Here is a 27,712-nt window from a genome sequence, read left to right as displayed (position 1 = left end):
AAATACCTATTCAACAGTTTCAAATATTGTTTCAATATTTTTCAAATACTTGTGAAATATTGTTTTTTCAAATGCTTGATTAACATTTTTATATGCATGATCAACATTTTTTTAAATACTTCTTCAACATTTTTCAAATATTCATTTCAAAGATAAATGGGTGCATGCATCTGTCGGCCTAGAGGAAGCAGACTGGGCGCCAATCGGTCAGCAGTGGGCCGACTGGGGCCTATCGGCCAGCAGCAGGCCGACTGGATCCAATCGGCCTATAGTGGGCCGACTGGGGTCCAATCGGCCAGCAGCAGGCCGACTGGATCCAATCGGCCAGCAGTTGGCTGACTGGGTATTATTTTTGAAAAATATAATTACGGTGTAATATTTCTGAAATTTAATAAAAAATATGTATTATTTTAAAAAAAATAGCCAAAAAGAATAGAGTCAACAAACATCATTTAAATAAACAAATGATGCCCCTCCGATTCATATTAATTGTCACTGGTACCATTTTCTCTCCTAATGCTCTGTAATACCGATTCTTGTTTCCAGCAATCTGTTCTGTCTCCTGATTCTGAACACGCACATTCATGTCGATCACTCATCTCCTTCATTGGCGCTCTTCTTGTAGGTGTACCAGTTGGCGATGGGCAGATAGATAGCAAAGTTAACGACGCTGAGCACGGTCATCAGCCAGAAGAAGTAGTCGAGGTGGCCGACGTTGAGGTTCTTGGCCGGGATCCACCCTTCCTTGCCGCCCCTCGTCGTCACCTTGGCCACCACCGTCACCAGCAGCGTGCTCACGTAGTTCCCGAGCGCCACCGTTGTCAGCGACAGCGCCGTGCACATGCTCTTCATGGCGTCGGGGGCCTGGTCGTAGAAGAACTCGAGCTGCCCCACGAAAACGAACACCTCGGCAGCGCCGACGATGAAGTACTGCGGCACCTGCCAGAAGATGGAGATGGGCACTACGTCGTGCTCCCCGTACAGCCCGTGCCGAGCGATGACGCGGAGGCGGACGAGCTCGAGTACAGCGGCGGCGACCATGGAGAACATGGAGACGACGAGGCCGATGCCCATTCGCTGGAGCTGGGTGAAGCCGCGCGGGTGACCGGTGACGGAGCGGACGGCCGGGACGAGGAGGCGGTCGTAGACGGGCACCCAGGCGATGACGCTGAGGGTGTCGAAGATGGTGAGCGAGGCGGAGGGGATGGAGAAGTGCGGCCCCATGGAGGCTTCCAGGGTGTTGCCCTGCAGCACGAACATGGTGGTCGACTGCCCGTACACCGTCGCGAACACGATGCCGCTCGCCCAGACGGGCAGCAGCCGGATCACGCTCTTGAGTTCCTCCACCTGAGTCACCGTGCACAGCCGCCACGCGGATGACTCGCTCGCTGCCCTGTCGGCCGGCGTCTCCACCGCCGCCTTGTCGAGGAACCTGAACTGCTCGGTGTGCTCCATCTTGCCGGACTCCCTGTCCGGCCTCTCGTACAGCGCCGACGCGTCGACGGGGACGGCGACGCTCCACTTGCGCGTGGCCGCGACGAGCACCTGCGCGATGCGGGTGAGCGGGCTGCCGCGGGCGCGTTGGTGGCGGTAGAGTGGCGTGCCAACGAAGAAGCTGCCGACGGCGATGACCATGACGACCGCGGGTATGCCGAAGCCCCAGCCTCAGCCGAAGCGCTCCTGCACGTACACGAGCACGGACGAGGCCACCAGCGCGCCGATGTTGATGGAGAAGTAGAACCAATTGAAGAAGGAGCTCTTGCTCCGCCGCTCGCCGTCGTCGTGCTCGTCGAACTGGTCCGCCCCGAATGAGGACACGCAGGGCTTGATCCCGCCCGTGCCCAGCGCGACCAGGTACAGACCCACGAAGACCGCCGCCGTCTGCCCCGCCATCGGGTCGCGCACTCCCTTCGCCGCGCACGTCGGCACCAGCCCTTTCACGGACGCCGCCATCGTCAGAAGCCCCAGCCCCTAAAATCATCCGTGGTCACAAAGAAAGAAATCAAAGAAGAAGAGAACACGACGGCCGATCGATGGTCTTACGATGATGTAGATGGTGACGAAGGAGGCGATGGTCCGGAAGCGGCCGAGGTAGGCGTCGGCGAGGAAGGCGCCGATGAGGGTGGTGGCGTAGCAGGTGCCGCCCCAGTTGGTGACGCTGTTGGCGGCGGCGGTGTAGGTCATGCCCATTTTGTCCGTCATGAAGTTGACGAGGTTGGTGCTCATGCCGTAGTAGGCCAGCCGCTCGCAGCACTCGTTCGCTGCATGCAACCGATCAAACACCTTGACGCCACGAACACCAGCAAGAACAACACGAGCATTTCAGAAATGGAGGTTCAAGTCACATGGCACACGAGCATTTCAGACAACTCCACTATACTTGCGCCTTCCTATTATTGGCATGCCCTAGCTGTTGGCAGTGGCACTCGGTTTTCTCAACGAGGTAATGGTAATGCCTATCTCATAAGGTGAAATATGCCCTTTCATGACCACGTCGTTTAGTCGTACTCATCAGAGTGAGCCGGCACATGAGAACCTTCCCATGCTCAGATTAGCAGGTGAAATGCGGTGGATGCTATTTTCAGGGAGAGCAATGCTAGACTCACGGGGAGGTTTTTTTATAGACTTCATGGAGTAGCAAACGTGAAGGATTAGGATTGGATTTAGGGGCGGGAAGGGGCCCACCGCCTGAAAGTAGGGGGTCCTGTTTTAGCCCCGTAAAGGCCCATGAATGTAGCATTTTCGTTTCACGGACATATGGTGGTTGTTTCACCAACTAAGATTGTGTTTGGCGGCAAAGTATTGCAAAAACTACACTATTGAAAAATTATAGTATTTTAGCCTAAAGGTACTAGATACCACAGTTTTGTCATATCAAAGTATTTTATAGTATTGAGGATACTGTGACCACGGCATGTGACCAACTAAACACCTTAATTTTCTAAGAGAGCGGATTTGGGGCGGGACACGCAAGTCCCCGCGTGCTTTTATTTCTGGCTTCTAATTTTTAAAATATTTGTATCTTTTAGATGAACAATCCAAATTAAGATATGTTTTCATATACGTGTTTCTTGTGACGAGGGCTTTCAAATAAGCTTTATTTTAAATATGTTTTGACAAATCTTTAAAATAGATGTTAAGTTTTAGCTCTTGAAACGTAGTACGAGCGACCGATAAAATCATGATTTTTGTGTCTACAAACGACAAAAAATGTTTTCAAAATTTATCTACGAAACTTGGTAAGAGCGAGCGAGAAAATCGTGAGTTTTAGATAAAAAGTCATAGGTTTCAGTGACTGAAACTTAAAATTTAATGTGCCCTCGTGCGGAATTCAACTACTTCGCGAATTGTGAGGCAATCGAGGTGCCGCCCAAGGCCTGGGCAGGTGCGTTCCCCTGTGAATTTCCACATTTTCGAGTCCAAAATGTTGTTGCTTCTCAGTTTAAAAGAATGTTTGTTGTTCCTAAGAAAAGGAGCGCCTATTCAACAGCCGGAAATAAAAAAGAAACGTTTTTAGTTGATGTTGTGTGGGCCGTTGGATATGCATCCAATAGCTGCCTAACTTCTTCAATCTCCCAAGTCTCAACCCCCATGTTCATGTTCATCTTCTTCACCAGTCCCGCTTCCCCCTATTCTATAGGGTCAGCGACGATCCCGCACACCTGACCCGAGTAGTCTCGCATTTAAGGTGGTGCTCTTCTCCCTAAAGAAATTGACTAACTCTTCGACAATTTTCAGTTGTCCAATGATTAAAAAAGAGAAATGTCTAAAATAAACCTTTTATTAATACTCTTAATGTCCAAGTCAAACACCAACCTCTAAATCTCAGAATTAACATCCTATTCTCTCTAATCCTTATCTATCCCGGTCCTTTTTCGCTAGACACTCATTTGTGGATGGAAGATGTCTCACGTTGCAACGAGGAATGGCAAATCACTCTAGCTAGTCCGACTACGGGCTCTATCGTGTCGGCCCATAAACCCCACCACCAAACAAGGGTTTAGTGGAAAAAGTGTCGGTATAGACCCGGATTAGGAAAGGGACGGGGTGCTAGTTTCATGGATTTTGAGTTCAGGGTTCGATTTGGACTTGGAGTTGAGGGTACAAGTTTGGTACGACCACATGATACACACATTTTCTGAGCTGACGCTGCGGTGTACGTCAATGCAAGGTGTAAGTGTGCATACGTCTGCTGCCATGCTATAGCAGAGGGCGCTGATAAGTGCGACACGTCAGGTACGAGCACATGACAACATCGAACGCTTTTGATGACAAGTTTAGTTACATGAGGAAGACAACTTTAATTGACAAGCATGACAACTTTCGTGCTTCAGTTTATTTTTGATAGAAACTTGCCTTGTGTCATTGGAGTTTGCCATCCTCGTGTGTCTGGAATTGCCGTCAAAAAATATAAGGCTGGAGTGCCACGTTTCTGACGTGTGATGTTAAGGGACGTGCCACTGCCAGCTGGTTTGCTGGCCGAGTGACGTACTACGTGTGTGCATGCACGCATATGGACAGAGATGATAAAGTACGCCCCGGCGTGCATGATTAACTCGTAGGGCGTAGGCCCGCTATCACTAGTAACCGTCCCGTCCGGCTCCGGCGGTAATGAATTTGGGGGCATCACACTCACCGGTCCGGTCGATGAACAAACCTACAAATACGTACTGCAATGTGCAATAGCTAGCTAGGATCATCATCGTCCAGAACCAAGAACAAGCTAGGCGCAACATTCATTCAGTTGACTTGTTGTATGCGTGTTTCGTCAGAGTACCAAACAAATCGAGACGAACACACGAATTCAGGTCGTCCATTCAGATTCAGAGATGCATAGATTGATTCATCGTGGAGGGCCGGCCGGGAGCGAAGACGTACCTTGGCTAGATCGGTGTCGACGAGCGTTGTCGGCGGCGGCGCCGCCCGGCCAGGGAATCCGACGCAAGGGGTGGTCTCTGCCTCTGCTCCGAGCTCCGTAGGTCCGTCGGTCGCCCGGTGTATCTGGCTGCCAGTTTTTGTTTTTTGTTTTGGTTTGGTTTGACCCGCCCTGTATTTATGGTTCTGGCTGCAACTCGTGCATGGAGATATTAACACATGAAATCTGCAATCTGAATACACTGTTTAACTTCAAATGAACATTTGCGAGCTTTATCTGCTACACCAAACCAACTGTCACGGCTACAAAATAAAAATCTTGACAACCTATCAGCACCGGTTCTTTAATGAGGATAATACTTTTTTTTGCATGGTAATACGTGTCCCATTCATATCATAAAGAACAAAGTACAAGTCACGTAAAGACCGACATGATAAAACTGAAAACATAACAGAACATCTCTGAGCTTGACACCAACGCCCGTCACCTGCCTCCGGCACCACCACAGCAGCCACCGAAGAAAAGAATGACGAAGCACCTCCTGACCCGAGCTCGACGCGGCTCCATCGCTGATATGCAGCTTTACGGACCTTCAAGGTGGCTCACCAAAAGTGAAACCCTTACCGTTGAACGAATCAGACCGGGGCAACACCCCGGACACGCCATCGAACTCCAAATCTGGCAACCCACCACGACTAAAACGCCGAAGGAGGAAACCATATCTGCCATCCACCAACCACGAGCCCAGCACATGCTCCGTCTTCCATATGTCGTCGATGCAGACCACAATCTGCAACCGCTCCTGGACTACCTCCCAAGCTCCGCGCCGACGTTGGAGCAAACGCCGTCGCAACGGCGGAGCCCGAGGACACAGGTCCATCACGAGGATGCCGCCGCCACCACGCCATCCTTGCTTGAACGGACTGGTTTCCAAATCCATCCCCAACCATAGGACCGATGGTCTCGTGAGGGAAGGATCCAAAGAATCTTTATTCAGCGTTGTCATCGTCGCTGCCGAAGCAAAGACGCTGAACAACCTAAAAACCTAAACTATGAGAGAGTAAAACAATCCACACACGTGGATCCGGCGACCCCCCTCACCACCGACGACCGAGGTCACCGGTGGAGGGGAGCCGCCGGAGAGCGGCGTTGGAAGATCGGCCTACCCCTGGCAGCGACTAGGGTTCGAGCCGCCACGGACGAGAGGAAAACAAGGACGAGAGGAAAACGATCTGGGAATGCCCACAATGAGGATAATACTATAACAGATCAAATGCACGTTGAGGGAAATAAATTATTCCTCCCGTCTAAATACCACGCAAGGACTACTGAAATAATCGTTGTTACCGAGTTATTTCATGTTTGCCGAGTACCGAAACACGGGATCACGGCAAAACCTATGTAAGCTAGCCGAGTACGACTCTCGGAAAACAGCAAGACATGGCACATGCTAGACGTTACCATACCCCCGTCTGGATGTACCCGGCGAACATGAAACAACTCGGCTTATGAAGTGCATGCCGAGATTCCCCCCACGGCACCCGGCAAAGAGGTGGCATGTGGCACGACCGATTGCATTTGACGGCTCCATAAACTTGGAACCTGGTTGCAAGTTGAGTGGTAACAAACTATATATATTCTTCTCCATAAACTTGTAGCAATTTGTGTTTATTTTAGTGCTTTTACAATTTATCTAGTGTATGTTTCTTTTGCATTTGTTGCATAGATTGTCCCATGCAACACTAGGTTGGAGTGTGTCTTAGGGTCACTTACAACATTGAGCTGCAGAAAGGACCGACAAGGACTTGTATGGGAGGCAAAGGATGGGTCCAGTTCATTATGCAGAATGGTGTAACCGGCGGATAGATGATATGTTTTTGCTTGATAGGACCATTGTCGGTGTCAAAACCGGCGGATCTCGGGTAGGGGTCCCGAACTGTGCGTCTAGGCGGATGGTAATAAGAGACAAGGGACACGATGTTTTTACCCAGGTTCGGGCTCTCTCGATGGAGGTAAAACCCTACTCCTGCTTGATTGATATTGATGATATGGGTAGTACAAGAGTGGATCTACCACGAGATCAAGGAGGCTAAACCCTAGAAGCTAGCCTATGGTATGATTGTTGTTCATCCTATGGACTAAACCCTCCGGTTTATATAGGCACCGGAGAGGGCTAGGGTTACACAGAGTCTGTTATAATGGTAGGAGATCTATATATCCGTATTGCCAAGCTTGCCTTCCACGCCAAGAAAAGTCCCATCCGGACACGGGACAAAGTCTTCAATCTTGTATCTTCATAGTCTTGGAGTCCGACCGATGATGATAGTTCGGCTATCCGGACACCCCCTAGTCCAGAACTCCCTCAGTAGCCCCTGAACCAGGCTTCAATGACGACGAGTCCGGCACGCATATTGTCTTCGGCATTGCAAGGCGGGTTCCTCCTCCGAATAATTCATAGAAGATTGCGAACACCAGGATACTGTCCGGCTCTGCAAAATAAATTCCACGTACCACCGTAGAGAGAATAATATTCACACAAGTTCAATCTGCTGACGTATTTTGTGGCGTGACGTCACACCACTACCAAGCCTTTACTCTAATCGTTTTTATTATACCACCTCAGCGCGTTTAGCGAAGCGGTTTCCTTGGCACATCTTGTCGAAGCAGAAATCGTGTTCCCCTTATTCCGGGATTCCCATCAATATGGACGTGGGTAACCCAACCGCGCCATTGATTGTGGCGCTTGGGAGATAAGCAAGTTTTATCAGGCCGGTGGGGACGTATAGTTTCGTCCGCCCATATATAAGGGGATAAGGATCCACCTCTTTCACCTACGCCTTCTTCCTCCTTTGCTTATCCATCTCCGCGCACTCGAGCTCCAGCGCCCAAGTCCGCACATCTCACCTCAAACCTTCTCCAGCCATGTCCGGAGCGGGAGGCAAGTGGATGGCCTCCTCCGTTACGGAGGGGCACATCGAGAAGCTGCGCGGCACCGGATACCTGTCCAGCGACATCGCGCACCGGCTGCCCGACGAGGGGCAGCTCATGAGAGGGTCGTATTCCTTCCCCACTTTCTCCGCGGACTGGGCTTCCCACTTCACCCCTTTGTCCGGGGGCTCATGTACTACTACGGCCTGGATTTCCACGATCTGGCCCCAAATTTCATCCTCAACATCTCGGCGTTTATCGTCGTGTGCGAGGCCTTCCTCTACATCCAGCCCCACTTCGGCTTGTGGCTAAAGACCTTCAATGTCAAGCCGAAGGTTGTGAAGGGGAGACAAGCGGAGTGCGGAGGCGCCATGGTGGGAAAAATGCCCAACGTCACTTGGCTCGAGGGTGCCTTCGTGGAATCCATCAAAGGGTGGCAATCGGGATGGTTCCACATCACCGAGCCGCGTGACCCTAAGTGGGCAGCGGCCCCCGAATTCAGATCTGGCATCCCCATGCAGCTCACCTCCTGAAAAGAGAAGGGCTTGCTATGGGGTAGTTCGGAAGAGCTGACCGGACTCCAGTCCTGTCTCCAGACCCTGGTGAACAAGAAGTTTAAGCTTGTCAACGTGATCCAGGTCATGCTCGTCCGCCGGATTCTCCCCTGCCAGCAATGGGCCTTCAATTTGTGGGAGTTTGATTCGGCACAGCACCGGACCTTGAGCGGGCTCTTCGACACGACGTACGAAGCTGCCTGGAGGGTGCTGTTCAAGGACGCCGAAGCTCCCGCATCCGCAACCGAAGATCGCGGATTCAGCACGCAGCGCCCGGCTGGCAAGGTAAGCTATGTTATCCTTTATGGGACATTTTCTTTTCATATTTTGACTCTATGCGGGATCTAAACTCCCAATGCCTTTAACAGGACTGGCAGAAGATATCCGGATAGGTTAACTGTCCGGCTCCCCTTCCAGAAGACCCAGCGGACACCCGTTTGACGGGGCTGCTGGTCCCGGCACTTTACGTGGTGCCGGAGAAGAAGGCCAAGAAGAAGGCCACGGGAACCCGAAGGAGTTCCCGGCCTCAGGTGGTATCGGACTCATCGTCCAATGACTCCGAGGCGGACTCCTCCCCTGAGGACGAGGAGGAGAAGAAAGAGGCCTCTCCCCCAGCGGGGGGAGAGAAGAAGAGGAAGGCCTCCCCAACGAGGGAGGCCGAAGGGTCCAAGAAGGGAAGGACCCTTCCCCCGGACTGCTCCTCCAACGTCGGCGACGGCGACGAGGAGTGGCCCTCAAGGGCCAAGCCCCTGGCGAGATCGTAAGTATCCGGACTCCTAGATAATTTATAATTTTTCTTTTCTCCACACGGTGTCTTTCTAATGCCGTATACAACCTGTAGTCCGGCCAAGGACGATCTTCCCGCTTCGTCGAGCGGGTCCTTGGGTACGTCGGATATGGATTCTCTTCCGACCGCCTCAACCCCCCGTGACACTGACGACGCCGAGGTGGGATCCCGGGAAGGGACCTACCAGGAGGTGGAGGCCCCGGAGGTGCCGCAAGGCAACCTCCCGGACTCTGCACCGGACTCCGCACCGGAACCTGCAGTGGTTCCGGAGTCCGGTGAGCGGCCCCTTCGTAAGAAGGGCAAGACTGTGACACCGGCGGCCTCTGTCCAACCGGAGGCGCCGGATAACTTGTTGGACGTGCTCAACGGCGCTTCCATCAAAGAAGAACACCGCACTGTCATGAGTGCGGTGATTCAGAAGGTTCAGCTCGCCAAGAGCGGGCTGACCGAAGCCTGCAGCAGCCTTCTAACAGGCTTTGAGGTAAGAATTTTAAGATATGTAATATAATACCACATAGACAGTAGCCCCTGATGCTCGGTTCGGTGTTCAAAAAGAAAAGCCGGACTGAGGATCTAAAAAGATATACGCAGGAGTTCTAAAAAATATGTCAATATGGGATTGCAGGCTGCGCTGCTGACCTCTGCCGCACTGACTGCGGAGGTCAATGCTTTGAAGCAGAGCCTCGAGTGGTCCGAGAGCGAGCTCGGCCGTGTCAAGAAGCAGCTCGAGGACAAGGAAGGTGAGTAACACCGTATTAAATTTGTACCTTACAGAAAAGGATTTGGTTGCAAGAGAAATAACAAGGATAACGTGGGTACTCCAGGGGCCACGAACGAGGCGGCGACCCTGAAGGAGGCGGTGTCCGCGGCCGAGCGCAATGCGGCCGCGGAGCGAGCCGAGCGAGAGAAGCAGGAGGCGCGGGTGGCGGAGGTGCAACAAGAGCTCCAGGATCTCATGGAAAAACATGAGAGTTTGGAGCGCGACTCAAAGACTCGAGAGTCCGAGCTTGCATCGGCTCTTGAGAGTGCCAAAGCCGCTAAGGCCAAAGCCCTCAAGGCCCTCCAGGAAATCGAGGCGTTGAAGAAGATAGCGGCGGATAAGGCATTTTTCATGCAAAGCAAGCATGTGAATGTGAATTACCTATTACTTACCCGAATTCGGAGATCTTCAGGAGTGTTCGTAGATCTGCCCCGCAGCGTGTCCGATGCTGCCGCTTTCTACCGGGCCGAGGAGGGGAGCTCGATGGAGAAGGTCTTCTGGTCTCAGTATGCTGAGGCCGGACATCCGGTGCCCCTTAGCGACCAGCTGAAGCAGCTGGTCGAGCTCCACAAGGTGGCCGAACAGGCCATGAAGGGCCTCATAGTTCGGCTGTGGCCCAAGGAGGCCATGCCTGGGAGCTACTTCGGCCTGGTGCGGTGGCTGGTGGATGCATGTCCCTGGGTTGAAGTTGTCAAGCACTCCGCCTGCATTGAAGGTGCCCGTCAGGCCCTTGCCCGTGTAAAAGTGCACTGGGGTAGGATGGACGCTGAGAAGCTTCTGACGGATGCGCCGCCGGCGGGCAAGGAGTATCGCACGCCCGAAATGTATTATAAGAGTGTCCTGAAGGGTGCCCGCATGATTGCGGGTGAGTGCTCCAAAGATGTAATATTTGAGTAGACTCGCATTTTGTTATCCTGTGCGCTGAAGACTTTGTTCATATGTGCTAAGCAATGCTTGTTAATTTAAAATATTACCTTCTGTGCGGCCGTTTATCAAATCTGAGAGATGGCAAGTCGTCAGCTTCAGCCCCCATGCCACGAGTGCTGGGGTGTTAGGGATAAACTTAAGCGCTCTTGTTCCCATTTTTGGGTCCATCTAGGGAGGCGCTCAACACAACGAACGAGGCAACCGGACTTATACTGCTTGAACACTCTCACTTAGCCATAGAATTCTATAATTTTAAATTTCGGCGAAGCCCCTAGTGTTCGGAAGACCGAGTTCGGGGCGCTATCCACGCCTGGGCCGGACAAAGCCGGTTCCTCGCTCTAAGCGGCATAAGTCTTTAGGGACTCGAAAAGACCTCTCGAACAGCGACCAGCTCTCGCCTTATCATGACGGTCAGTTTTAGCTTTCTCCACTGAGGCGCTCGCCCAGCTCAACTGGGGCGCAATCGCAGTGGTTCTCCCAGTGCTATCTTAGCCGATACAACGGAACGTAAGGTACCAAAACATGGGAGCTGGGCAAACCCAACTATTGACCCAAGACATGATTCGGAGCCGATGCATATAATGCTATAAGTTCGGGGTGCCGCACTTGTGAAACTGTTCGGACTTATCACACCATAATGTGGGGAACTTAAGCCCCTGGTGTATTTAGCCGTACCAAAGTGTACGGATGCAACATGTCATAAATGAACATATGTATAAGAAAGAAATGCAATTATAAGCAAAAAGCGATGCATTGTTTATTCAAGAGATACTGCCATGAATGCCGAACGATACAAATAGTGCGGTAAGAAGGGATGGGACTGTTAAACATGTCCCCCTCCAGGGGTAGGCTGCGGAATGGTGTATAAAACAGATTTAATGCTCGTAATGGAGACCACCTGGATACTCGTCGTAGCCTTTCTCCTCCCCTGGCTGTTGCATCGTGAGTTCGGCAGGTCTACTACCGGACAGGGCCTCTGGTGAACGGAGTCCTGTGGGTAAGAAAAAAGAAAAAAGAAAAAGAGTGACACACTTGAGAGCCCCTGGTGTGGTTGAGCCGCACTCTGGGCCTGTCGTGGTCGTGCCCCTCCCCCTATGCCCATGGTATCTCCAGAGCGTAATGATGTATGCGAAGGACCAGTCTTGCAATTTTGCAAAGGCAGGGGTTGGGGCTGCATTGCTACGCATGCTCGGAACGTGCCAGGTGGTCTTGTTGTAGGTTACTCCGGGCGCGTTTAGCCGTGTCCGGTCGCTTAACGGCCGGACTCGAGAATTGCCTTAAGAGGCTGCTCTGTACTTCTGCCGCCAGAGCCGCTGTGTGTTCCTCCGTTCGGAGGGAGCGTTCAGTGTTTCCGTTGACCGTGATGACTCCTTGAGGGCCTGGCATCTTGAGCTTGAGGTATGCGTAGTGCGGCACCGCGTTGAACTTTGCAAACGCGGTCCGTCCGAGCAGAGCGTGGTAGCCGCTGCAGAACGGAACTGATTAACTCCTCGCTTCGGAAGTTATCCGGGGATCAGAAGACCACTTCCAGTGTAACTGAGCCTGTACAATTGGCCTCTACACCTGGTATGACGCCCTTGAAGGTCGTCTTTGTTGGTTTAATCCTTGAGGGGTTTATTCCCATCTTGCGCACTGTATCCTGATAAAGCAGGTTCAGGCTGCTACCGCCGTCCATCAGGACTCTGGTGAGGTGAAATCCATCGACGATTGGGTCTAAAACCAATGTGGAGAATCCGCCGTGACGAATACTGGTGGGGTGGTCTCTTCGATCAAAAGTGATCGGGCAGGAGGACCATGGGTTGAACTTTGGGGCGACTGGCTCCATCGCATATACGTCCCTGAGTGCACGCTTCCGCTCCCTCTTGGGTATGTGGGTTGCGTATATCATGTTTACGTCCGCACTTGTGGGGGGAAACCCTTCTGTCCTCTATTGTTCGGCGGCCGGGTCTCCTCCTCGTCATCGCTATGCAGCCCCTTGTCATTGTTTTTGGCAATTAACTTTCCTACCTGCTTGAATAACCAACAATCCCTGTTGGTGTGATTAGCTGGATTTTCGGGGGTGCCATGTATCTGGCAAGAGCGGTCGAGTATTCGGTCCAAATTAGACGGACCCGGAGTAGTTCTTTTGAATGGATTTTTCCGCTGACCGGGTTTAGAGCCTCTGAATCCGGCGTTGCCTGCCGTATCCTCAGTGTTATCACCGTTGACGCGGCGTTTGTTTTTGTTGCGATGCGACCTGCCATTGCGGTCCTTGGTATCCAGACTGCCAGAATTTTTGCTGAGGTTGTTACTGCGAGCTAGCCAGCTGTCCTCTCCTGCGCAAAAGCGGGTCATAAGTGATGTGAGGGCTGCCATGGATTTCGGCTTTTCCTGTCCTAGGTGCCGGGCAAGCCACTCATCGCGGATGTTATGTTCGAAGGCTGCGAGGGCCTCTGCATCCGGACAGTCGACGATTTGATTTTTCTTTCTTAAGAACCGTGTCCAGAACTGTCTGGCCGATTCGTCTCGCTGCTGAATTATGTGGCTTAAGTCATCGGCGTCTGTGCCCTGGAAGTTGTCAAGGAATGCGGCTTCCAGGTCTTCCCAACACCCAATTGATTCTGCTGGCAAGATGTTAAGCCAATGCCGAGCTGGTCCTTTAAGCTTGAGTGGGAGATATTTGATGGCGTGAAGATCGTCACCGCGGGCCATGTGGATATGAAGGAGATAGTCTTCGATCCAAACTGCGGGGTCTGTTGTTCCATCATAGGATACAATGTTCATGGGTTTAAACCCTTCGGGAATTTGATGATCCATTACTTCATCTGTGAAGCATAGTGGGTGTGCGGCGCCTCTATATTGGGTTATATCACGACGTAGCTCAACTGAGCTTTGTCTACTGTGTTCGGCCCGGCCGGAGTTGCTGTATCCGGCGCGACGGTCGTCGTTGCGCATCGTGGGGCGCCCACGCGATTCGTAGATCGATCTTGATTGTCTTTCCTTATCCTCCAATATGTCTCGCAAGTCCGGCGCATTCCCCCGTGGCTTCGTACTGTTCGAGCGGTGCCGGGGTATGATTCTAGTGGAGGGCCTAGAGGCCTCTCTGTCGCGGCCACTAGGTGGTCGGTCAGCCGTATTGTGCGCTGGTGATGCAGGTTTATATGCCTCCTCCTCTAATCGGGGGAGCAACTTGCGTTTGGGGTAGCTTTTGGAGGGGCGTTCGAGTTCATACTCTTCGGCCGCAAGGACTTCAGTCCATCTGTCGGCTAGCAGGTCTTGATCAGCTCTAAGTTGTTGCTGCTTTTTCTTTAGCCTGTTCGTTGTGGCCATTAGCCTGCGTTTGAAACGCTCTTGTTCGACGGGATCCTCGGGCACGACGAATTCGTCGTCGTTGAGGCTTGCCTCATCTCTGGAGGGAGGCATGTAATTATCATCCTCTACCTCTTCGTCTGTCGCTCTCTCATGAGGGCTGGCTTCTCCGTCCTCCTGTGCTGAATCTTGCTGGAGGGGGTTGTCTTCGGCACTCTCTGGGGTGTTATTATCTCCGGTGCCGGAATCTCCATTCTTGCTGTGGCGGGATTTAGAGCGGTGCCGTTGACGCTGGCGCTTCGGCTGTTTCTTGGAGGAGTCTTCCTCCGCTGCTTCCTCACCATTCCCATCCTTTGGGATGTCCACCATGTATATGTCATATGACGAGGTGGTCTTCCAATGCCCCGTAGGCGCTGGTTCTTGGTCGTCTCCGGCATCGTCGTTCATACCGTCGATGTCTTCGGAGTTGTAGTCTAGCATGTTGGTTAGATCGTCGACAGTGGCTACAAAGTGGGTGGTGGGTGGGCTTTGAATTTATTCGTCGTCCGCATCCCAACCGTCCTGACCGCAGTCCGGCCAGGGCTCTCCTGATAACGAGAGGTACTTTAGCGAGTTCAAGATGTCGCCAAAAGGTGAGTGTTGAAAGATGTCCGCAGCGGTGAACTCCATGATCGGCGCCCAATCGAATTCGATTGGAGGGGGCGCAGGAGGTTCGGAGTCCGGCGAGGAGTCCGGCACATCGGAGTCACGAGCGTCATAAGGGACAAGGTCAGTATTCGGCTCCATCACCGGAGGGGCGGCAGTCCCTGAGGCGGTGTCTAGCCACCCATGCTCAATCTACGCAATCGGCTCCAAATTAGGGGTCGGAGCGGGCTCATGTGCGGCCTCCAGGGCACTGTCCGGTAGCAGAGCTAAATCATGCCCATCGAGACAGTGCGGCGCGCTCGGCTGTGGCTCAAATCCATCGAAGATCAAGTCTCCGCGGATGTCAGCTGTGAAGTTTAGACTTCCAAATCTGACCTGATGGCCAGGGGCGTAGCTTTTGATCTGCTCCAGATGGCCAAGCAGATTGGCCCGCAGTGCAAAGCCGCCGAATACGAAGATCTGTCCGGGGAGAAAAGTCTCACCCTGGACTGCGTCGTTGTTGATGATCGAAGGAGCCATCAAGCCTATCGGTGACGACACAGAGGAATTCTCAATGAAAGCACCAATGTCGGTGTCAAAACCGGCGGATCTCGGGTAGGGGGTCCCGAACTGTGCGTCTAGGCGGATGGTAACAGGAGACAAGGGACACGATGTTTTTACCCAGGATCGGGCCCTCTCGATGGAGGTAAAACCCTACTCCTGCTTGATTGATATTGATGATATGGGTAGTACAAGAGTGGATCTACCACGAGATCAAGGAGGCTAAACCCTAGAAGCTAGCCTATGGTATGATTGTTGTTCGTCCTATGGACTAAAACCCTCCAGTTTATATAGGCACCAGAGAGGGCTAGGGTTACACAGAGTCGGTTACAATGGTAGGAGATCTACATATCTGTATTGCCAAGCTTGCCTTCCACGCCAAGGAAAGTCCCATCCGGACACGGGACGAAGTCTTCAATCTTGTATCTTCATAGTCTTGGAGTCCGGCCGATGATGGTAGTTCGGCTATCCGGACACCCCCTAGTCCAGGAGTCCCTCAACCATTTTCCACGATGTAGTTTCTCTATGCCGATGAGTCGGTCAGGATGACCCATTTCATTCTTACGTCTTCAAGAAAAGAATCAAGCTCGACAATGATGAGACTGGCCGCCTCCTTGACATGCTACTGCCCAAAATATCCACATCGGGGTGCCATTTGTGACTCTCCCGACAAACACAAATCTTATTACCAAACACGTGATGGTATTTTATTTAAAGTACTACCTTCGTCTCGGTGAATAAGTCATTCGCGTATTTCCAGGTTGACGATTTAACTATCTAAATATGTATTATATGTGATAAAAAATATATATTTAGAAACTACATCCTTGTAGAAATCTAGTGATATACTTTTCATAACATATAACACATATTTAATTGCTCAAATCGATGACCTAGAACTACGCGAATGACTTATTCACCTAGGCGGAGGTAGTACCTATATTCTTTTCTGTCCAAATGTGATGGTCTCACGTAAGTGCTCTTTTTGATTTTCATCCATGACGACATCCCTAGAGATTACCTAGGAAGATAGCTACTAGCACTCCCATCTCGGTTAAGGAAGCCTTTGCTACACTACAGCTTGGCCTAGGGGGTGCCAGTACCGCTGCTTACAAGATGGACACAGACAGCCACATTGTCTTCAACAACTAGGGGTTGAAGGATTTCCTCGTGGGGAAAATCTACAAACCGGACATGTTGTGCTAATTACTAGGAACACTGCCCGCAATGACATGAACATGATGGTTGTCATTGATATCATCTAGTAGTAGAAGTAATCTCCAACTAGTACTTGAGGTCAATAATGCTACTATATATATGTGACTTAATTTGAGGGTCCATACCTAGGCCCTGCACGCCCAACCAAGAGGGAGGGCCCGGTGCCAGGGGCTACTAGGAAGCCGCCAGGGTGTTGGTGCTGCCGTTTAAATCCACAGAAATTCAGGGGAGACAAAAAAATCGTGGGACCTAGCACGTCGGCGTCACATGGCCCCTGGAGATGATTAGTAGCCTGGGATCATGCATGTTGCCTAGAGAAAAATAGTCAAGGTGCGCACAAACTCCTTCAATTTGGCCCACATCTGACTAGGTCGAACCCGCAACACATGTCTACAAATCGCCTCCTGCCAAGGACCAGGAAGATGGGTCATCGCAGCCGCCAACAGGAAACAATAACTAGGAGATGCATTGTCGTTGCAAACTAGGGATCGGGAAGCCTCTGCCAACCAGTGACTGATAGTCGTGCTATCCGAACCCTAAACTTGTGGATCCCCCGCATGAATCACAACGCGGTAATGCGTCCAACGCGGTGACACATGATGATAAGCACCTTGGAATCATATAGTTTTCCCTCATTGCCCGGCGCCTCCTTTTCCTGCATATATGAATTATGCACTTTAGACGGTGGACATCTTACAGTAATGGTTGTAGACCTAGTAAGTTGAGGAGTTGTACACTTCCTGTTTCGTTTGCTAGTGCAGCTAAACTCTGAACCTTATATATGCATAGACAATATATAGTCGCGCACTGCATGAGTACTCTTCAAGAGCTAGCTCCAATTAATGTATTTACTAGCTTGGCACATAGTTGGTAGGTTTCGATGTATATCTTGTAAATTAGATCAGAGTTGTCACGGCGAGTTAAACTAGAAGAGTTCGACCCCGCATATTTCAAATTTAAATCTGCCCCACGATATTAGCTAAAGCGTTGTTGCTAAGTGGTGTATAAAATTTCAATGTTTTTTAACTGAAGTTTATTGTTTTCAAGTAGCCTAATAGTTTATTTATAGGGAGAAACAAATCATGATGTTCATTACACAATTGCTTGGACTACCATGCTAGTTCTTAATAATAATAATTTATAAATCTCATCGTTCATTTTCATAATTTTCTTGCCAAGTATTTCCTAGCTTAAAAGATCATTTTTTGCCAAGTATTTCCTAGCTTAAAAGATCATTTCCATGCCTTGACCATTGGAGGATGGTCAATGTTTTTCTCTTTTCAGAAACTAGTCCATGAATTTTCTTATTTTTTGAGACACATGAATTTTCTTATCCTAAAATCTAAAAAGTGCACGCGCACTAAATGGAGAGAACAGGCGGCCAACTCCTAGCCACACGATCACGTCGCAAATTGCTCCCCGCCGGGCTAGGTGGCACATGGTCGGATTGGTTCCCTCCACAGTCCTGGGCTATTTTGTCTCCATCCGGATGCGGGGTGACCCATCTGTAAGAGATAGAGGGGCGCAGGAGTGGGGCTTGTGGGCTGCGGTTTTCGAAATATGTGCCTGAAATTCCTCCCGTCGATGCTCTCTCCCCATTTCTCTCTTCTCATTCGTCTTTGTCTTTGTCAGGTCTCTCCACCAAACGCGATAGGGGTGAGGCCCGGCGGAGTCCTTAAATCGGCAGTGGGGGTCGCGGGTGGCTCTCTGCAGGGAGTCGCTGGTGGTGGTCGGCGTCGCAGGTATGCTCTTTCTCCTCCCTCTCTCTGTCTCGGCGGGGGAACGTCCTTGTTGTGGTTGCGCGGATGTGCCGGACTGCGAGGGAAGGCTTCATAGGGTTTGAAACACGCCAACTCCTCTCACTTTTGTGGTGGATTTTGCACATCTCTTGTCCCCTGCGGTTGAGTGTTCTCTGGTTCTTCGGTAGCAAGCCCCCGCTGTGGTGGGGATTCATGGCACAAAGGTGTAGTTGGGGTAGCGCACGGGTACGATAGGCAGCATAGGATGCTCGTCCATAGTGCCCGTTGTGCGTTTTTGGGTCGAATTTGATGACCTCATTGTTGTTATTCGGGTGCAGGGGTTTCAGATCTGTTTAGGGCCGTTGTTGGCAACTAAACAATGTTGTGATTTCTACTAGTCCTTCTCCTAGTTCTATTTTGTTTGTTGGTAGATGTGCCCTAGATGTGTGCAATGAAATGGCTGATTGAACTAGTTTTTTGATTAGTTGCATAAAATTCTACCCAGATGGCTGTATCCCTATACTAGGTGGTTGTCCACATGTTCTGCACTTTGCACTAGTTGTCATGCTTAGTTGGCTTCCTGTTTGTACTAGGTTGGCTGTCTATATGCTTTTTCAATTGCACAAGTTTCCCGCTCAGTTGACTGCATCCCTATACTAGTTGGCTGTTCACATGTTCTGCACTTTGCACTAGTTGTCATGCTTAGTTGGCTTTCTGTTTGTACTCGGTTGGTTGTTTATATGTTGTTCAGTTGAACAAATTGGCCTGCTTCTGTGTTCGAGTTGCTTCTGCAGGTGCCCTGCTGGTGCTGGGGCGATTAAGATTGGAGGTAGCAGCCCCGTGTGCATTTCAGTTTGATTTTTCTCATTGTTGTACTATGTCTCTGTTTATGCGGGGGAATGGATTCTTTACTGTTTGATGGATGGGGAGTGTTGTGTTACTTGCTACTGATGGAGAGTGGGAATATGTGGACATGGGGTTACTAGTTAGCATCTTCTTCTTTCTTCCAAACAATATTTATGTGTGGAGAGGATGGATTGATGCTCCTATCCTTATGTCCTAGTGTTGATTGGTCTGCGACAAAATCCCGATTTGTATTTCTACCAAGTCCAGGAGATTAATCACGGTTGGTGGATAGCCTGTCCATTTTGCTGCATACTTATCCATATGTTCTAGTTGGCTATGCATTTTTGTTTGTCCCAATTGCACAAGTTATCATACTCAGCTAGATGCCTTTAGTTAACTATTCTAACTAGTTATTACTTGCCTCAGTGAACTAGTTGGCGTATATGTTGTCCAGTTGCACAAGTTGACTGCCCAGTTGGCTGCATCACTATAGTAGTTGGTTGTTCATAGTTTCTACAGTTTTGCACTAGGTGTCCTGCTTAATTATGTGTAGAGGTCTGCAGATCAAAGCAATCATTTATCATTTTTCTAGTCTGCATGTGTATCTTCTAACTACTATGGTTTTTTTTCTATTTCCCCGCGGGCTAAAAATGGTTATAATAGGAGGAGATGCGGATGGCAATGAAGAAGATGTATTATTTTCATTTTTTTTGTCTCTTTGAGTTTTTTCAACTTGTTCATGTATGCTTATATGCTTTTTTATGTTTTTTTGCTTGCTTAATTAGGGTTTTGCAAATCGTCCCCTTCGCCGGAACTCGAAGTGTTCTGCTGATTGATACGTCTCCAACGTATCTATAATTTTTTTTATTGTTCCATGTTGTTATATTATCATTCTTGGATGTTTTACAATCATTTTATAGCAATTTTATATTATTTTTGGGACTAAACTATTGACATAGTGCCCAGTGACAGTTGCTATTTTTTGCTTGCTTTGTACTTCGCAGGAAATCAATATTGAACGGAGTCCAAACACAGTGAAACTTTTTGGAGAATTTTTATGGACCAGAACACCCAGGATGGGCCAGACAAGTACCAGAAGGGTGCCCCGAGGGGGGCACAACCCACCTGCTCCAGGCGCGCCCTGGTGGGTTGTGCCCACCTCGGTGGCCTCCCGCACTGCCTCTTCGCCCTATAAATTGTCAAATATTCCAAAAACCCTTGGGGTAACACTAGATCAGAAGTTCCGCCGCCATAAGCCTCTGTATCCATGAAAAACCAATCTAGACCCCGTTCCGGCACTCTGCCGAAGGGGGAGATCATCACCGGTGGCCATCTTCATCATCCTGGTGTACACCATGATGATGAGGGAGTAGTCCACCCTCGGGGCTGAGAGTTTCTACCAGTAGATATGTGTTTAAACTCTCTCTCTCTCTCGTGTTCTTGTATCGGGGGCTTTGTTAATATAGTTGTATAATATGGTATTTCTCCCTCTCTATCTTGTTGTGATGAATTGAGTTTTCCCTTAAGATTTCATTTTATTGGACTGAATACTCTATGAATTTGAGAGCAGTAGATATATGTCTTGCTATGAATACTTGTGGTGACAATGGGGTATCATATTAATTCACTTGATATGTATTTTGGCACTCAACTCGCGGATTCCCGAGGTGACATTGTGGTAATCTATGCATAGGGGTTGATGCACGTTCTCGTCTTTGTTTCTCAGGTAGAAATCTTGGGGCACTTTTTGAAGTTCTTTGTGTTGGATTGAGTATTATGAATATGAAATTGTTGGATTATTGTTTGCGTTGGGAGGAAGGACATGTTGTTCCAAGTGGAGATTTATTTTGAGTTTCTTGCTTCCTGTATTTTGGACTGAGCTTGTTTCTCGCCTATTCTGTCTTGTGTCGTTTGAACTTAATGGTTTGTAAGGTTCGGAACCTATGTGGATGTTGCCTTGTGACTTTATTAATTTAAAGCCGGACGCTCCTAGCATCTTCGTTTTAAAAGAAAGATTTGAATTCAAAAGATGGGGGACTGTACTCTTCTAGTTTAACTCAACGTGCCAACTCTGATCTAATTAAAAAGATATGCTGAATCCTGCCAATTGCGTGCCTAGCTAGTAAATACATTAATTAGAGCTAGTTCTTGGACAGTACTCATGTGATGTGCGGCTATACATAGTCTATGCATATATATAGTTCACAATTTAGCCGAGCTAGCAACCGAAACAGAGAGGATATCAGGATTAGTGTATAACTGCACAACATACCTGCAGGCAACCAGTGGTATAAGAGATGGACCGTCTAACCGTACGTACATGCATAATTCATATATGTAGGAGGAGACATCAGGAAATGAGGGAAAACCATGTGCTGTAATGCCGCTTCTCATCGCGTGTCACCGCGTTGCGATTCAGGTCCAGGTTCGGACGCCCCACACATGGTTCACTCTGAAAACCGCATGGAACGTGTCATGGGCCCGAAATAACCAGACCAGCAAGGTGGCGTGGCCCATGACATGAAGCGAGTGAGACGTCCATCCACTCACTTCAGCATCTGGAGAAGTACTTAAGCCCATAACACCTAGAGAAGATGATCAAAGTGGCGAAACCCCCTTCCTTCACCTTTTTCCTGTACTCTTTTTCCTACCTTGGCTCTCAATCCCCATTTCATTGCTTGCTTCTTCACCAAGTTGTACCCAGATTTGCCACAATTGAGTGTTAATTGCATAGCAGTGAGTTGAGCGTGACAGCTTTTTTATATATATTTTTCCCAAAAAAAGGCTTCTTTATGTACGAGTAGTATCTTCTGCATAGTATATGCGGGGTGAGATGTGAGCCTCCTGAGGCCATTTACCGCTTTTATCTCTCTGTCATGTGGGGCCACATTGGGAGCACCAGCACAACATGCCCTCTAGAGTCTTATTCTGCACACCAAACCCTTATTCTGCTAACAGCCGATTACTGTCCTGCACCTGCAAACTAAACTTCCCGAACCCCACTAACAAAACCGAATCAGAAAAGGCCCTACCCCCTCGGCGCATACATCCCCACCCCCACCCCCACCTCCCGCACGAAACCCACTTCCCCCTCCCCCGATCCAAATCACCACCTACCTCCACCTTCTGCAGCGCCGCCGCCCGCCGCCCCGTCCACCTTCTACCGGCGCCGCAGCCGGATCCCCGCCCCAGGCCACCGCCCCGCCCCGTTCCCGCAAACCTTCTACCAGCGCCACCTCCGGACCACCACCCGGCCGCCGCCGCGCCGCCCTGAACTCCTCCACCTTCTGCTTCAACGACCCCAACCCCGCCTCTCCCCGATCCGGCCCGGCCACGCCGCCTCCGACGAGCCATGGCGGCTGCACACTTCCTGCGCCCTTCCACCCTGCAGCGGCGTCGCCCAGCAAGATCCCTTCTGCCACTGTGGCTCACGGCCGGCGCGACCTGTCTCCCGCAGCAGGATTCGTCCGTCCCGGTCCCGTACGCAGCTGCGGGCACCACGGTGACCTCCCACCTCCAGGCGCACTGAGCCACCACGCCCCGCTCCAGGCTAGCCGCCCCATCCCATCCCCCACAACCGCAGCCTCCGACGACACTCCAGGCGACGGATCGAGGCATCCCAGGCCAGATCCCGTCGCCACGTTCCCTAGAAGTGAGGGATCCCGAGCGGCCTCCCCCGCTCTGACGTTCAGTCCGACGATGCTCCGCCTGAAGTGCACTTGTTGGGCGCGTGCGAAAACATCCCCTCCCCGCTCTGCAATGCGCCTCACTGTCACGGTAGCGCGGCGGGTGCAGCTTGGTTGTGTGGCAGGTGCAGCTCGGCCAGCTTCTTCGTGCAATACACTGGACAAATTTCCTTTCTGTTGTTGAGAAAAAAGTCAAGTGGACTTCAGTTGGAAGGATGTTCATAGGTTCAGCTTATTACAGTTGTCCCCATCGCATTTTTTTGCAGAAACAGAGAAGCTACGATGCAGTCCATTCCCCCGAGCAAGCTACATCACCTCCCCCTGACCTTTCAGTTCATGGTCGTGCAATACTCTCGTGACGCCACAGCGGTGTTGTTGCACTGGGTGCTCCTAGTGCACTTCAAAGTTTTTTTTGGTTTGTTCAGATTCGCACGGCAGTGCACTTCAACCTGGTGGTGCCCCTATATCATTCATGTTTTTTGGCTCTTTTAGTTTTTAATATGTTGTACTTGTAAGGTGTGGTTCCCTTCTATTTTTGAACGGGGCAAACACATTAAAAAAGGCCAGTCTGAATGGCCCCTAACCGGCCATTCACATCGCGGATGCTTGCAGTCCAGCCTTGCAGTTTGCGGACATGGCCATGGCATGAAGTTTGGTTAGAGCAGGCATGAGGTTCGGCCAGACCATGGGTGCATTTTTTTAGTGTATCCGCCTCACGCTATTTTTATGTGTTTGCAATGCAAAAGAGAAAAAAGATGTAGTACGCTTGCCTTGCTTCAGTGTCACATAGCCGCATTTATTTTGCATATGAGATAGTGCACTCTGTTTCGCTCATGTGTTTCAAAGCTTGGTGCTGAATGTGTTTTGTCCTCCGATGTGGTTCACTTTTAAAGTGTGACATGAAAAGTGTGAAAAATTTAGCGAAACAACAAGATATTAATGTGGTTCGTTTTGATATATGTCGTGTTTCACTTGTCCCCATCTCTGCGGTCCACTCTCTTTCATAAGGAAAGTTGAAAAGAAAACAACAAAAACTTGCAAAAACTCATCCGAGAAAAATGTACGTCCGACAAAATAAATTATGCAGCTCGCTTGCCCGTCCGATGCAGTGCGGTTTTCATTCAGAAGCAGTGCGGTCGGCGGTATGATGTTGTTCATCCCGTAAGCGAAAAAAAGTAATGCGGTTCACTTTTTGGTACTGTTGTGGTTCATTTACACCCGATGTGAAGTGCACTCTACTTTTTCGTTCTTCAAAAAATCACGTTTGAATAAAAGAAACCATGCAGTTCTCTTACCCGTGTGATGCAGTGCGGTTTTTCGTCCGTTGCAGTGCGGTTTTCAGTCGGATGAAGTACCCACGTCGATTTGGGTGTCGCGAAAAACAGAGTGTCCGCATTTCGATAAATTCGACATTCCTCTTAAACCGTAAAGAATTAGAGAGAGTGTTCTACATGAAAGAGTTGCGTATCGTCGATATCTTTCCAACGGTGTATCATTTGAATCATTCCGACCAGCGTTTGCAAAAATTTCGTCAAAAACGGCCGCTGTCACTCGTCGTCCGCCGCACGAATTTCAAAATTAACTTAAAACCGTAACGAATTTCAAAAATATTTCAACATATGACAGTTGCGCCTCGTTCATAGCTTTCCAACGGCGTATCACACGCTTTGTTTCGACAAACGGTTCGAAAACTGGAGCAAAAGCAGTACCAAAAAATTGAAAAAAATTGAAAAACAGAATTCCGCGATTTAGTAAATTTGAAACTGCTCTTAAATCGTAAGGAATTGGAGAAAAATTTATATATGAAAAAGATGCGCCTATACGATATCTATCCAATGGCTTATCGTTTGCTTCATTCCGACGAGCGGTTTAGAAGAAATCGCGAAAAAACGCTCGGTGCCACTCGTCATGGGCCGCACTATTTTTAATACTGCTCTTAAACCGTGTGGAATCTTGAAAAGTGTTCAACATGTCGAAGTTGCGCCTAATCCATAGCTTTTCAACGGTATATTACTCGCCTCATTCCGATAAACGGTTAATTTTCGGTACTGTTTTCGCTTTAATTTTTTAACCATTTCAATACTCACACGAGTGAACTTCTCGTCGGAAAAAACTGCACGCGTTATTTTTTCGGTACTTTTTTTGCTCTAATTTTTTAACCGTTTCACACGAGTGAACTTCTCGTCGGAAAAACTACACACGTTATTTTTTTTGGTACTGTTTTCGCTCTAATTTTTTAACTGTTTAACGGAATGAGGCGTGTAATATACCATTGAAAAGTTATGGATTAGGGGCAACTTCGACATGTTGAACACTTTTCGAGATTCCAGACGGTTTAAGAGCAGTTTTGAAAATGGTGCGACCCATGACGAGTGGCAGCGAGCATTTTTTTCGCAATTTGTTCTAAAACGCTCGTCGGAATGAGGCAAACGATACGCCGTTGGATAGATATCGTCGAGGTGCATCTTTTTCATATATAAAGTTTTCTCTAATTCCTTAAGGTTTAAGAGCAGTTTCAAATTTACTAAATCGCGGAATTCTGTTTTTCAAATTTTTTCAAATTTTCGGTACTGTTTTCTCTCCAGTTTTTGAACCGTTTGTCAAAACGAGGCGTGTGATACACCGTTGGAAAGCTATGAACGAGGCGCAACTTCCATATGTTGAAATATTTTTAAAATTCCTTATGGTTTCAAGTTAATTATGAAAATCGTACGGCGGACGACGAGTGGCAGCGGCCATTTTTGGCGAAATTTCTGCACACCGCTGGTCGGAATGATTCAAACGATACGCCGTTGGAAAGATATCGATGATACGCAACTCTTTCCTGTATAACACTCTCTCTAATTCTTTACGGTTTAAGAGGAATTTCGAATTTACCAAAATGCGGACGCTCTGTTTTTCGCGACACCCAAATCGACGTGGGTACTTCATCCGACTGAAAACCGCACTGCAACGGACGAAAAACCGCACTGCATCACACGGGTAAGAGAACCGCATGGTTTCTTTTATTCAAACGTGATTTTTTTCAAGAACAAAAAAGTAGAGTGCACTTCACATCGGGTGTAAATGAACCACAACAGTACCAAAAAATGAACCGCATTACTTTTTTTTGCTTTCGTAACAATTTTTTTGCACTTACGGGATGAACAACATCATACGGCCGACCGCACTACTTCAGAATGAAAACCGCACTGCATCGGACGGGTAAGCGAGCGGCATAATTTCTTTTGTCGGACGTTATTTTTCTCATACGAGTTTTTGTTGTCTTTTTTTCACTTTTTTTATGAACGAGTGGACCGCAAAGACTAGTGCAAGTGAACCACATCATATATCGAAGTGAACCCGCATTAACATCTTGTTGTTTCGCTAAATTTTTCACACTTTCATGTTAGGTGCAAGGGAACAGCATCAATCTCAAAAGTGAACCACATCGGAGGACCAAAATGCACCACAAATGTTGATGTGGTTGACAGAATTTCGAGACACACAAAACAAATTGCACTTCATACAGAGAGGTAATGAGCTGCTACACAAATGGATTGAACTGATTTTTTCAATCATCCCAAAAACAAAACAAATTGAGTTTGAAAAAGAACTACACGAAATAGGTAGCCGAGCCGCACACGCGCGCAAACTGAGCTTCACGCCGCTTGGGCCAAACGAAGCGCACGTCCATAAAGAACGTACTGCTCCCCAAAACGAACATATATGTGGTAGTCGACAGAGAACTATGTGTTGTTCCGCAAGAGCACCACCGACGACCCACGAGAACTGCAAAGATGAGAAAAGTAAACAACGTGAAAAGAAAAGGGAGCTGCACCCGTGAGAAAAATGATCTGGACATTAAAAAACACTAGCGCCAAGCGCTCTGAAACGCATACGAGCATCATAGGCAACCGAACCATTTGGAGATCCCTGGGGAACTGCACCGGTGGCTCAACGCCTTTTTCCTGCTCCAACTAGTACGACGTTGCCTCAGGAAGGGTAAAAGCAACAAGTGAACTTCAAGATGTCGTGAGACAAACTGGGAGAGAACCAACGAGCTGCACACTCACACGCTGGCGAGCTGCAAGCTCTGTAGGAAGGGAGGGGTGGTGGTGTCGCGTGCTGGAGGTCGCTGTGTCCCGAGAGGAGCACGGTCTCCTCGTCGGGGATAGGAATGGAGCCCGGGCCACCCGTCGCTGGATGGACCGCGTCAAGGTGTCCTCGGCTCAGAGCAAGGAGAAAGCATGACTGGATCCGAGCACACGATGAAGGACCGCGGCGGTGCTGCCCGGTGGATCTAACATGCAGTGCTCCCCCTTCATGACTACACACCCCTGCCAATGTAGAAGGAGGAGGTCAATGGTGGACGAGCCGGGCCTGACAAACTTCGAGGCGGGCTGAGGAGAGCAGGCCAGTGACCTCATGCAGGACTGACGAGAGGAGGCCGGCGGGGACATCCGCCACCCAGATCCGGGTGGGGAGGATTCATGGCGACACGGCGATCTCGAAATCCGGGTACACCAGGAGAGAACAGCGGCGTGGAGACGGAAGGCTGACGGGTGCAGTGCTACTGGATCCGGCGGCAATGGGGTCCGGCGATGGTGGTGGTGATTGCCGTGGCTGGGGAGGCCGCCTTGCGATGCGAAGAAGGGCGGAGCAGGCCGGCGGGCGACAGCGCCGGTGGAAGGTGGACGGAGGGTGAGGCGGCACGGCGGCGGCCTAGGGTGGTGCTCCGGCGGCGGTCGCGGTATAAGGTTGACAGGGGTGGGGCGGCACGGCGGCGGGTGGGCCGACCTCCCGCATGTCCGTCGGAGCTGGGAGAGAGGGAAGTGGGGCGGTTCGCAGGAGGTGTCGCCGGAGCAGGTGGGGGCGCCGCCGCCGCCGCCGGGGGATGGGGGTGAGGAGGCGGGAGGTAGTTTGGTCATGGGTGGAG

At 49.9% G+C, this 27,712-nt stretch overlaps 1 pseudogene; it reads right to left on the bottom strand.

The window, feature by feature from the left end:
* Positions 1-479: 479 nt before the first annotated feature.
* Positions 480-22,726, bottom strand: LOC123067268 (protein NRT1/ PTR FAMILY 8.2-like; annotated as a pseudogene).
* Between the last annotated feature and the right edge of the window lie 4,986 nt (positions 22,727-27,712).

This window comes from Triticum aestivum, chromosome 3B (genome assembly GCF_018294505.1).
Source record: "Triticum aestivum cultivar Chinese Spring chromosome 3B, IWGSC CS RefSeq v2.1, whole genome shotgun sequence".
In the NCBI taxonomy this organism is placed as follows: Eukaryota; Viridiplantae; Streptophyta; class Magnoliopsida; order Poales; family Poaceae; genus Triticum; species Triticum aestivum.
This window is presented reverse-complemented; position numbering and strand designations above follow the sequence as displayed.